General features: G+C 36.2%; 1 protein-coding gene across 3 annotated transcripts in view; it reads right to left on the bottom strand.

The window, feature by feature from the left end:
• The window catches only part of LOC134675416 (transcription factor EB), a 183271-nt gene that overhangs the window by 98538 nt on the left and 71850 nt on the right, over positions 1–12883 (bottom strand). The window contains exon 1 of one of the 3 annotated variants that reach the window (XM_063533654.1): positions 4421–4502. The exons of the other annotated variants lie outside the window; for them this stretch is intronic. The gene's annotated coding sequence lies outside the window, so the exon portion shown is untranslated. Of the gene's footprint in view, positions 1–4420; positions 4503–12883 lie in introns of those variants that run through there. 3 annotated transcript variants of the gene reach the window in all.

Here is a 12883-nt window from a genome sequence, read left to right as displayed (position 1 = left end):
AGTTTTTGAGTTGCGGACAGACGTATGTACAAACAGCTGTAGACTCGGCGGGGGACTTTGTTTTATGAGGTGTAGTGATAGACGAAGCTCTCGGTACAGTCGCCATCAAATATATCAGAGCGGCCTACGTGCTCAAAATATCTGAATACGCACTCTAACGCCTTGAATAGAGGCGTGTTCAGATATTTGTGAGCGCCTCGGTCCCTCTGATATATCTAATGGCGACTGTACATTTTTGATTATGAAGCGGTTGTAGTTTTAATTTTTTATTACATTTTGTGAAAGGCACAAGTTTTACTAAAAAAACCGGACAAGTGCAAGTCGGACTCGCCCACCGAGGGTTCCGTACTTTTTATTATTTATCGTTATAGCGGCAACAGAAATACATCATCTGTGAAAATTTCAACTGTCACGGACGGACGGACGGACAGCGGAGTCTTAGTAATAGGCTCCCGTTTTACCCTTTGGGTACGGAACCCTAATAATATTCCTAATAATTCTTTGTAATCGAATTTTTTGGGCTTGTGTAAGTAAAACAATAGTGAGTTGGTGACACAACATGACACTGGTACCTATATAGTGAATGGCCGGCGCGCGCGCCGATGATTGCTCTAAATTGTGCCGCTCGTTCCGCCCATCAGCGCTAATTCCACACTAAAACTATAATATAACGATGCGCTAACCCACTGTTTTCGTACTGACTGACGAACTGACATAGGAACACTGGACACAGAATAAGTAATACTACCGTACAGAAAGGACTCCTCCTACTAAACCGACGTTTGACAGCGATTCAGGGTCGAATCATGCTATTCCTTTCTAACTTATGGCGCTATCCCTTTCGGCTATTTAGGGTTATCAAAATTAAAATGATTATCTTATCTGTGGTCGTGCACACATACGGACGTCAAGTTGTATCAACCCTAATAATTGCTCGGAGCAATGCTGAGCCGAACGGAGCCGAGTTTGCCCGAAGGCAGGCGTGTCTCTCCACTAACTAAAGCTATAATATAACGCATGCCCTTACCCACTGTTTTTGTACAGTCACCTGCAATAATATGTTACTCTTCGAAGGCAGCAAAAATATGTGACACGCTCTTATGGCACTACAAATAAGAGAGTGCGAGATATTTTTGCAGCCGTCGTTGTGTAACATATTATTGCAGGTGACTGTACTGACTGACGAACTGACATAGGAACATTGGACTGGTGTCCTTTACTAAAAGAGGGAGGGCAGACTATCATAGTTTGAGTCATAACATAATTATCGTAAACATAATAATTATGACGAGTGTCGGGAATTTACTGGTTTCCGTCGTTATGACGATAATATTAATTATTCATTGTGTTTGTACAGGGAATAACTGAACTTACACATGTAATATTTTATAGTTACTGTTGTGGGTCAGTAAAGAGTATGTATCTATTTTTAACCTTAATATCTGGGGGACCGAGCATTGCTCGGAAAACGTACCTAAAAAACTCAAAAATGCGCATTTTCCCAGAGATAACACCTAGCTAGATCGATTTTTCGCCCCCGAAAACCCCCATATAGCAAATTTCATCGAAATCGTTTGAGCAGTTTCCGAGATATAAATTATACAAATTATAGCAGTATAGATTAGGGCTTCCTTTTCAAAATTTATGTGGTTTGAACCCCACCCCCCTTACTTCACTATACTTTTTAATTAGTATTTTTTTTATAAATTAGATGGTTGTTTTATACCTAATTAAAACTCCAAGCTTTAAAGTATTTATACGTGCTTATGCCTTAACAAATATTATTTGTCAGAACATACTTATTTAAAAGCATAAAAATAATTTCCAACACACTTCATTTAAGAACACACCGAATAAAACCTTCTAATGGTAGTACTTATTATAAATATTTGTTTTTTCCCCTAGTTGCATGTCGTCCATGACCTATATGCTTAATACCTAGGTCCAATTTAATCTAGTCATACCCACATATGCTAATTGTGTAGGTACGTAACCAACGAACACAAAGTATCTACTTATGTCTTTTAAATTGTCACCGAAAATTCAATTTTACGTACCTATGCTTATAATGTACTTACTTTTATTCAATAAGTAACCTGTAAGTTAATTAAAAAAAACGATTTGCATGTTACGATAGTCCATAAACTACGATGATCGTTTACAGTTAAGCATGCCGTACACTTGTTTGCGACCATCGTACCACCACCACACATCGTTTACCACCAGGTATAAAAAACGTATAAATTAAAGATGTCTTGACATTTCCACTCACTCTAATTTCTTTTTATTCTTCTAAAATGAGACCTTAACCGTCCGATTATCTGTATTTTATTTTACCTCTTCTCACTGGAGCACTAAACTGATTTAGATGAGGTATGGATAGTTTGAGACCCGGTGAAGAACATACGAGTAAGAGATAATCTTTGCCATGAAAAATAATTATTTCACGCCGACGAAGTTGCAGGCAGAAGCTAGCATGTTTTTTAAAAGAAATAATGTAAATATGTAGGTATACGAAAATGTAAACTATAATAATATCACGAAAAGACACTCGAGCTTAAAAAAGCTGTATTTCTATTATGACACCGATATCATCATTGATCATAAACAAAAAATTACCAATATATTTAGGTATTATGTCAAAATTACAATATGTTTATCGTAAAAACTACAAATGATTTAAACACCAATAAAAATACATACCTTTAAAAATAAACAAAAAAATACCTACTTTCCAGTCACATCGACATTCTTGGCCAAGAAATCAGTCAGGTAATATTTTACAGTATACATAACCGTATATAGCATTGTTATCGGATCATACTTATTCTGTAATAAAATACTTAGTTCAATGTACTTCACGATACCGAGACTATTGCGAATCAATTTAATTTAAGAATTATTGACTTCTTAATAGATTTAATTCATCACTTAAGTGCGCATTTAATCGAAATTCCATAATATACCTAGGTACATATTTATGGAAATATAAAAAGTAAAGTATAATTCAATAAATTAAATATGAAAGAATGTTCTTACACAAATCGAGCTGGTCCCTCAGTGAGCTCAAGAAGGATTGTGTTGTGGGTATTAAACGACAATATATGTATATATAAATAAATAAAATTCGTATGTACATAAAAAAACATCTATAACAGAGGAACAAAACACAAAAAGGCCCTTACCGGGATTCTAACCCAGGATCACCTCAAAAAAGTTAGATATAATCATCATTATCAAAAGTTTATACAATTCCCTGTTTGCATAAAAGCCCTTCGTTTTGTTCCACCCGATATACAGACTTCCCACTGCTGGGCACACACTTCAAAGGTTAACTGGAAGAGGTCTCCTAAAGGGATAAGTTGGCTTTTGTACTAATGACGAATATTTTTTTTTTGTTTTGTTATTATTTTTGTACAATAAAATGTTTCACTACTACTACTACTACTTCATAAAAGAGCTAGGACTATTTAGATTGGAAACTTTACATTTACACACCCCCATCATCCGAAGGCAACTGGTATCAAATGATATTCGAGAAAGCTATTGTTACGAGTCGGGGTTTGAACCCGCGACCTCCGAGCACGATGGCGTGCAATGCAATGTAATTGAACTCAATTGATCGATCCTTTGAGGACAAGAAAAAATATGCGTCGCATTTACTCTGAAAAACTTATAACAAAAACTAAATAAACATTATGGATATTTTAGGCACCACTTCGGTGTGTACACTGTGTACCCATTTGTTCCCACCCCACGTGCCGCCTTACAAAAGACAGGAACAAATGGGAATGATTTATATGAAGGACATATTCCGAAGCTTCCCTAGTTTAGCTTAGCTTACCTTTAGGCCTTTAGCTTTTCGGTGAAGGAAAATATCATGAAGAAACCGGACTAATCCCAATGAGGCCTAGATTTTCTCTGTGTAGGATGGTCAGATGGCAGTCGCTTTCGTAAATACTAGTGCCTACGTCAATTCTTGGGATTAATTGCCAAGCGGATCCAAGGCTTCTATGAGCCGTGGCAAAATGCCGGGATAATGCGAGGAAGAAGAATACATATTCCCATCTGTGCCCGGCGGGGACAAATGGGAATACACCACCACTTTCATTCATCAAACCTGTAACTTTCATAACCATGCATCAAAAACCTCTTGAAAACTTTTATTGTTTGACAACAAACGCCAATTAGTGTTTTTGTACTAAACTGTCATTTGTGGATTTCCATCAGAAAAGGTTCTTATGTTTCATGTGCAATAAGTACCTTTTTATCAGAATTTCTGTTGGAATTTCAGAGGACCCTTCTGTAATGGAAAGCCACATTTGAGTATGCTGAGATATCCAAGCAGGCTTTTATTAAATAAAGCCGCTCTTATCCAAGTCTTGAAATTACTTAATGAAATGTTGAAACGAAAGCAAACCGTAAGTAAATCCAAGCACACAAACACGTCCAAGTTAAACACAACACAACACAGGTCAGCGTACACTGGGCACTGTGGGCACTTCGCGAACGTCCATGCGCGCGCGCATACTTGGTGACACTGACGCTTGCGCGTGTCCTTAAACTCCTTAACATACTGATTGCGACCGAATTTCGCGCATTTACATTTTTTTCATCCCTTAAGCCCGGGCTGTTTTTATTTTATATTTCAAAACGTAAAATGACATAACTGTCATTTTAATTACCATTTCAATACTCTGTCTTAATTATAAATAGACCTGTAACTCTTGGAAAGGAGCATTTGAGAATAGTTTGTATACATTTTAACCAGACCAGCTCGTAAAAGTTCTTTTTATACTTCAAAAACTGATAAGAAAGTTGCATTTTATCCACATTTGTGACAAAGTAATCTACCTAATGCAAATTTTGAGTTGTTTGTACAATCCGCTCATGTTGGCTGCTAGAGTTAACTTTTAAGTGGTGATTTTGAATGATACATTATTAAATAACGTTCATTTTAATTTGATTGTAATATTTTACGGCAAAACAGTGATTGAGTAACGTAGGAATCTTTTAATTCTCATTATACCTAGGTACCTAATTCTAGGTAAATCATGGCTACAAATCCTGTGGTTTTCCTCCAATATCTTTCCTCTTGTGCTTGAAGAATGCGCAATAAAACCTAACCTGCTCGCGTAGCCAAAGATGCCAATCGCTTACGCTCCGTAGCGATCGAAACGCAACTGTCACTGTCGCACTAACATGGAAGAGTGATAGAGAGACACAAAGCTTTTCGCTGTCGAAGCGATAGCGATTGTAACCTTGGCTAGGCTGGCTGCTTATGTATTTGCGGAGATCGTATAGCACTAAGTTATAGTAATTTGCCTTATTTATTTAAAACGTCGTGTTTTCAGTACCTCGATGTTTATGAAAATAAAAGTAGGTGTTTTTATATATTTTCTCGACAATCAAACGGAGTTTATCACCACATAAGTTGTATGTTTTCCGTTTCTGAAATTTAATACTTACTATCCCAAATAAGATAGGCTGCATGCCTTAAAAATATATTAAAATGCAGAAATGAATATTATTTGAAGGCAGCTGAAAGTTAAGAACATTGGTGATACAAGTACTCACAATACATTTTGATACTTTCAAAAACTACGTTTTCGTGTATTAGGTACCTATACCTAGGTTTTTTTGTCTGTGTATGACAATGCACCAAATCTGTGGAAGTATGACCCAGTACGTTTTGACCATAAAAGGTTTATAAATATACTATTTATAAACCTATATTTACATTAGATATCGACTAGATGTGACTTGAATATTTAAGTCATAACTTGTCGAAATCGTTCAAGAGAACCTCCAGAATTGCGGAAACGTCAAATTTGACATATCTATCTTACAAATATCTTTAAATTATCCATATCGTAACTTGTTGAGGTCTAGTAGAGATCTAATTCATTTTCTGAATCGAGCCGTAAGTTCAATGCCCTTCCTTCATTCATGTTCAAGAATAAATAGGAAAAAATACTAAATTCCGCAGCTAGATAAATATTACACTGTGTTTAATACACAACATATTATGGAGTGTAAACCTAGCTTAAGTAATTTTTTATATAGCAACACATTTTGTAGTTGCCTTAAAATTTGTATGTGACAACTCTCTCTCTTCTTTCTCGGTCCGAACTAACCAGCACGCCCCGCGATCACTTATGTAAATTTAATTAATTTAGAACACAATAAAAGTTCATTATAACTTTAAAAAAATTGTATTCTCCACACTGGAATTTTAATTCGGTATATTGTAAATTTAATATGAATTTGCAAATAAAAACGGCATGTCATATTCGTTATCATTAAACTTAATTTTTCATTCATTAACTTCCAACATGAACAAATACTAAAAAGGGTTGAAACTATTGCAACATTCGCGTACACTTAAGACTTTTTAGGGTTCCGTACCCAAAGGGTAAAACGGGACCCTATTACTAACACTTCGCTGTCCGTCCGTCCGTCCGTCCGTCTGTCACCAGGCTGTATCTCACGAACCGTGATAGCTAGACAGTTGAAATTTTCACAGATGATGTATTTCTGTTGCCGCTATAACAACAAATACTAAAAACAGAATAAAATAAAGATTTAAATGGGGCTCCCATACAACAAACGTGATTTTTGACCAAAGTTAAGCAACGTCGGGAGTGGTCAGTACTTGGATGGGTGACCGTTTCTTTTTTGCTTTTTTTGTTTTTTTTTTTTGCATTATGGTACGGAACCCTTCGTGCGCGAGTCCGACTCGCACTTGCCCGGTTTTTTATTATTTTATCAGAATAAAGTTGCGTGACATGCCTCCCAAGATGACATGGAACTTTACACCATAGCCATGTCAAAGTTATTTTGAATCTTATCCCCATAGATATAGAGTTATAAATTGTATATAATCCTGAATTGCGTGGACGGTAGTCGAGTCATAATAAACGGGTCATAGAGTACTCAAGTTGAGTATTTTAATGGTTTAGTACTCATATTATAGTAGCTTCTGCATGCGACTTCGTTTGCGTGGAATAATTATTAATACAATACTATCCTATTCACTTCCCCGGGCCTCAAACTATCTCCATCTAAATCGGTTAAGCAGTTTAAGCGTGAAGAGACAACAGAGGATTAAGTGCCTACTTTTGCATTTGCAGGATTGCGAGCGATGTGGTAGAATCTGGGCTATAACCGCGAAAATAGAAGTTCGCATAATGCGGACATTTTTCTCTGTCAGTCTTATTACACCTTTAATGGAGTAAAAGAGAAAGATCCCCGCAAGATGCGAATTTCGGTTTTCCGGGTAGCCCCTCGGAACCTACTCGACCTACTCGTATCAATCTAATAATGACCTGTTCTGACCAATTTTTCTATGTATAGTCAGCCAAGAAAGTGGTCTACCACTTTTCGACTCTATCATCTGATTGATAGAGTCGAAAAGTGGTAGTCCACTTTCTTGGCTGTCCGTACATTAAGTCCAACAGTATACTATTTTATTAATTGACCATTTGAGCCTAACATTACATCAAAAGTCATATGCGTATAGTAATTGTAGTCGAAACGATGGTAAGAATAGGTACTGTAATGTGCACCCCGTGCATTTTGTATTAAAATCACGCGCATTGTTTAACCTTTTCGATGTTATTTGTCAATACAATAGCACCCGCTTAATATGATACAGAGTTCCATCTTATATTATCTTCCTTGAATGCCACTGGACCTTTAAGTGCAATACATGATATTTAGATGCTCCCGTCATGGATTCTACGACGGTCTTTCCACCTCTATACAGCCCGGCCGACCATAATAATATTAGTAGGTATTTACTTATTCACAATAGCATCTAAACTATCATCTGACAAAGTTTCAATCAGGATGTGATTAGGTACTATTTGTTCACTTTTGATGTCAAAATTTAAGGTCGAATTGGCCACGCCATCTTAGACCATCTTTAAACATACCGACATACTACATACATAACATAGCATAGGTAGGTACATAGGTAATCTGCAATGTTTAGTCTGATTCAGAGCTGATACGAAGCTAAAAGTGAAGCGTTCTTGAGTAAATATTTAACGTACAAATACCTACACTTCAAGCCAGTGAAAAACGGGTCACGTTGTAGAGTCGGACCATTTACTGTGCACGCCATTTGCAAAAGTGTGGCATTTCCACAAAGTGCCATCATTAATGTCACAGATGTATAAGTGCATAAGGAATTGTTTTCCATCATAATTTCTCAGAAACGTTCGTATTTGTCATGTTACTTCAGTCAACCTCAGTACTTTTTGTACTGACACTGACGAAAAGTATGAAATTTCGAAAGTAGTCAAGCTTACAGTAAGAACCGGGCCTTCTTTGCCGTAGGTGCTGTCAGCAGCAAAAGTTGCTAAGCGGGCGAGGTGTCCAAAATTAGCTTGACACGCTCTTATTTTCTCAGGCACAGGCCTTTAACAATAAAGTCGCGTCAAGATCATTTTGAACATCTCGCCCGCTTACCAACTTCTGCCGCTGACTGTACCTCAGTACCGTTTCCTTACGTTTTCCTAAAAAAAAGTGAATGCACCGTAGCCGTACCTAATCGTTATAAAAATAGATCAACATGTACGAATAAACCGGGAATGACAGTGATATCTTTATCGTGACGCAGCTGTCGGCGCCGGCGCAAGCCGCAAATCCCTGTTATCACGCCGATAAAATCCCTGTTATCACGGCGCGGCGATAACAGTGACATGTTGTGTGCAGGATTATTTGCTGTGCGATTTTTGACGTTATTTTTGTAAAGATTTCCCTATTTTCTCTTGGCAAAGTTAGGTTTCAATGGCTTGGTTTTAACGCTGTTCCTCTAAAAATCATATTTGTATGAAAATATCATTCCTTTTCTTTTCCTTTGCAGGTTTGATAGAAAAATCACAGATTTTTCAAACCAGACACTGTTTGGTTATATATATATGATAGGCAATGTTGAACAAGTATACAGATACAGTAAAATAAAAAATCAAGGACATTTTTACTGTAATTTCACAATTATTTGAATCGTAGGTTACTCGATTTCATTAAAATTGTACATTACAATGGTTTAAAAATGAGTATACATCATCATTTATTGTCATTTGCTCATACATATACAACTATATGTCCCAATGCTGAACAGAAATGATAGGTAGAGAATTTTTATATTTCTAGTTAAAAATATTTTCCGAAAAAAGGCGCGATGTACCCGATCGCCGTTGCATTGAATGAATGAATGTTTCTTTAAATATAAACAGAAAAAAAAATGTAAAAATAAATAACTCTAAAAAAAACTAAAAGACTGCATTGAAAGTGATACATAACAATTACAATTCGATAAGAGTATATGTAATGCAGCCGCATAATGATATATAATCACATATCGAGCGGATTTGCACCTTTATTTATGTCAAACAACTAGATAATGCAGGTATTATCAACGTATTTAATGGATGCATGATATTCAGTGTTTTAATTCGTGAGCCGAATATTTCATGTCTACAGACTGCATGTGACTGGTACGTGATAACTGTGATAAGTGATAAATATAAATGTCTCTTCGACTATACCCGTCAGACTAAGTTGAGTTTTTAACCCCCGACGCATAAAAAGGGGTTTTATATGCTTGACGAAATGTCTGTCTGTGGCATCGTAGCTCTTAAACGGATGGACCGATTACGATGCCGTTTTTATGTGAAATAAAATATTTGATAAAAATCGATCCAGCCGTTTGAAAAGTATCAACTCTTTTCGAAAATTATGACTGTAAGGTAGGTATTTATGGTATGAAATTGATTTTTTTGGCATATGCGTACGGTTTTTTTTTTACTTAGAGTTACCTACTGAGATTTTAACTCCAAAGACTCGAACCTTAACCAAAACTACACGTAGTGCCAAAAGAAGCTTCCTGTAGCATCAATCTTATCATATGTATTTGTAAATATAATGAAGATATAATGTGGAACAAATAATTTACTTGCGAGACACAATACATACGATTACGAACGCACTCGGCCCGAGCGACCAAAATAAACAAACACAGCATCATAACACTAACACAATCACAACATAACACACTTAACACACAAATTTGACACTCGAAAACGCGCGAAAACAAACCGCCATGTTTGTTTTTTATTGTTTATGCTATATCTTTTATGTTTTTAAAAGCAGACGCGAGCGATTCGCGCGCCACCGTCCAATGGTCTAAAATAGAAGCGTTGTAGACGCCAGACGGTTAGTTTGGTCTAAAATTACTACTTAGATTTGAGATTTACGTCTAAACGGGTACTCAAGGTAAGCGTCAGACCTATAAATATATGCGACAGTTTGGAGAATCCAAGTATCTGTGGCGTTGTTTCAAAACAAACTTTTGAATTTGTGTTATAACAACATCTGTAGCTGTGTAAAAGATATCAATCAGCAAAGGCTTTGATATCTTTTTTACAAAAATAAAAGGCATACACTATGACTCAAAATGCCATTATTTATATTTTAGGTACAGAGTTTGACAAGTTTTTTTTTTAATTTCTTTGCTGTGAATGATGACCCGTTTTAGCATTTTGGCAGCAGTTCGTGTTTACTATTTTGGCCGGCGCAGCGTCGTGTCTTTGTTTATTTAATTTGATAAATCTGCTCCTTTAAACGAGTTGCGTAAAATGTGCCTACTTTACTTTGCTCCAACTTTCGAAATTTAAATTAAATTTGTTTAGTTGTACCACTGTATATATATACATTGTATGTAAATAAATGATTTATGGTTGAAAAAAATAAAATAAATAAATAAATTTTAAAATTATGATATTATGGCAGATATGTTTATATATACGCCAATCACTATTATCACTTTAAATTTTAAATCAGGTTGTGATATAGTTTTCTTTCATGTAAGTTGGAGCAAAATTAGAAAATTACAAAGTAAAGTTAGACCAAGAAAAATCAGCAGCGATTTTGATAGCCCACGCAGTGCAAGTGTTATACGTATAGTGTGTTTATACGTCATAATTTCATAGACGTTTGACTTTTAAAATAGCACTTGCACTGAGTGGGCTATTAAAATCGCTGCAAATTTTTCTTGGTCTAACTCTAGGCATATTTTACGGTAATACCTAGTTTTTATGCTCGAACTATATAATTAGAAACAAGCAAAATACGGGCTAAACATAGACAATAGTGCCAATGGCACGTGCGGTTGCATTCCCCGTATCTATTATACGTGGGAAATGCATCGATTGAAAGCTATGAAACAATCTATTGGCTATGTCTACGTAATGACGCATTAATAACCGTAACTGCCTCTGTAATAGTACATTGTGTATTAAGGGCGGTAAGTAAGAATTTACGAACGAGTGTGAATTGAAGCCCGAAATGGAAGGCGACCCAACTAGCAAAATAGTCGTATAAGAATTGATTTACTCAGCCTGTAATCGTATAACAGCCGAGTTACGGTTGTTGAAACACCAATATATCGTATAATAGCGGTTAACTCGACTATTTAGCAATTTTCGCTAATTAGTGCTATAATCATGTCGTATATACGTTTATAGCACTATCTTTTAGCACTTTTATTCCACCTTTTAATAAATGCTGAATTAGCGCTACTAAATCACTTTTATTCAGCATAATTGTTCTATTAAAATCATATAACAGCTATAGAATAGCTAATTGTCTGAATAAGGCGCTTTAATACAACTGTTACTCAACTCTCTTCTCTGTTGCTATAAAAGCCTATTAAAAGCAATCCAATAACCATTTGGCAACAATGCTGCTGTAACAGCGCACTTATATCATAATTCGGGTAATGGGGTTCAAACCGCTGTTATAGGAGCTGAAGTGTATTTACAGGTTTTATTCAAAATGTATTCAGCTTAGAGTACTTTTAAAGAGTTTTGAACTACATTAACAGCACAAGTCAGCCATGTTGTACGTTTCAATATAGTCCGGTGGCCAACTGCATGAAACCCTACCTGATAAAAAAATTGAAAATCCTACTCTGTAGGGGTAGCTGACTTTTAGTAGCATCAACTGCTCTTGGTCGGCCGCGGCTTAATTTCGCAAATTTTGCGTAAATGGCAAAATAGTGGCACAAAACTTCATCAAAAAAAAAACCCCATCGTATAATAGAATGAAACTTGCAGGGTAGGATAGCTGCCTTTGAGGACAGCAAAACAAAAGTGGTCAGCTACATCCTGTGTTGGCAGGTTCCTGTGTTCGACCGAATTTGTGGTACCACGTGACAACTACAATTTACCTCATCGAAAAATAGAATGAAAAAAACTGAATGTAATACCTACATTAAATTTGTTGACGTATGTCTTGGTCGGCCTCACCTTAGCCTGATAGCTTTTGCAGTCCGTCCGCATTAAAAAAAATGTGAATGGCAGCAATCCTACCATACAAGTGACATTCTATTTTTCGATGAAGTAAATTGTAGCTCACGTGGTACCACAAATTCGGTCGGACACAGGAACCTGCCAACACAGGATGTAGCTGACCACTTTTGTTTTTTTGGTGAATATTTGTACCACTTTTTTGCCATTTGCGCAAAATTTGCCAAGTTAAGCCACGGCCGACCAAGAGCAGTTGAAGCTGCTAAAAGTCAGCTACCCCCACAGAGTATTATTCTATTTTTTTATCAGGTAGGGTTTCATGCAGTCGGCCACCGGACTATAAATCCATAAACATGGCGACAACATGTGCTATAAGTGTAGCAGTAAACGCAGTTACTCGACTTATAGTCGAATTAATGAGATATAACAGAAACTAGATCGTGTAAGCAAATTTTTACTTATTTTAATTAATATTTTTTTATTGAAATTTAAGAAAATAGGCGGCCCATGAATGTATATGAACCAGTGCCTTTTGTTTTATCAATAAAGTATTTTTCGCGCTAGGT

The sequence above is a fragment of the Cydia fagiglandana genome, chromosome 22 (assembly GCF_963556715.1).
Source record: "Cydia fagiglandana chromosome 22, ilCydFagi1.1, whole genome shotgun sequence".
In the NCBI taxonomy this organism is placed as follows: domain Eukaryota; kingdom Metazoa; phylum Arthropoda; class Insecta; order Lepidoptera; family Tortricidae; genus Cydia; species Cydia fagiglandana.
This window is presented reverse-complemented; position numbering and strand designations above follow the sequence as displayed.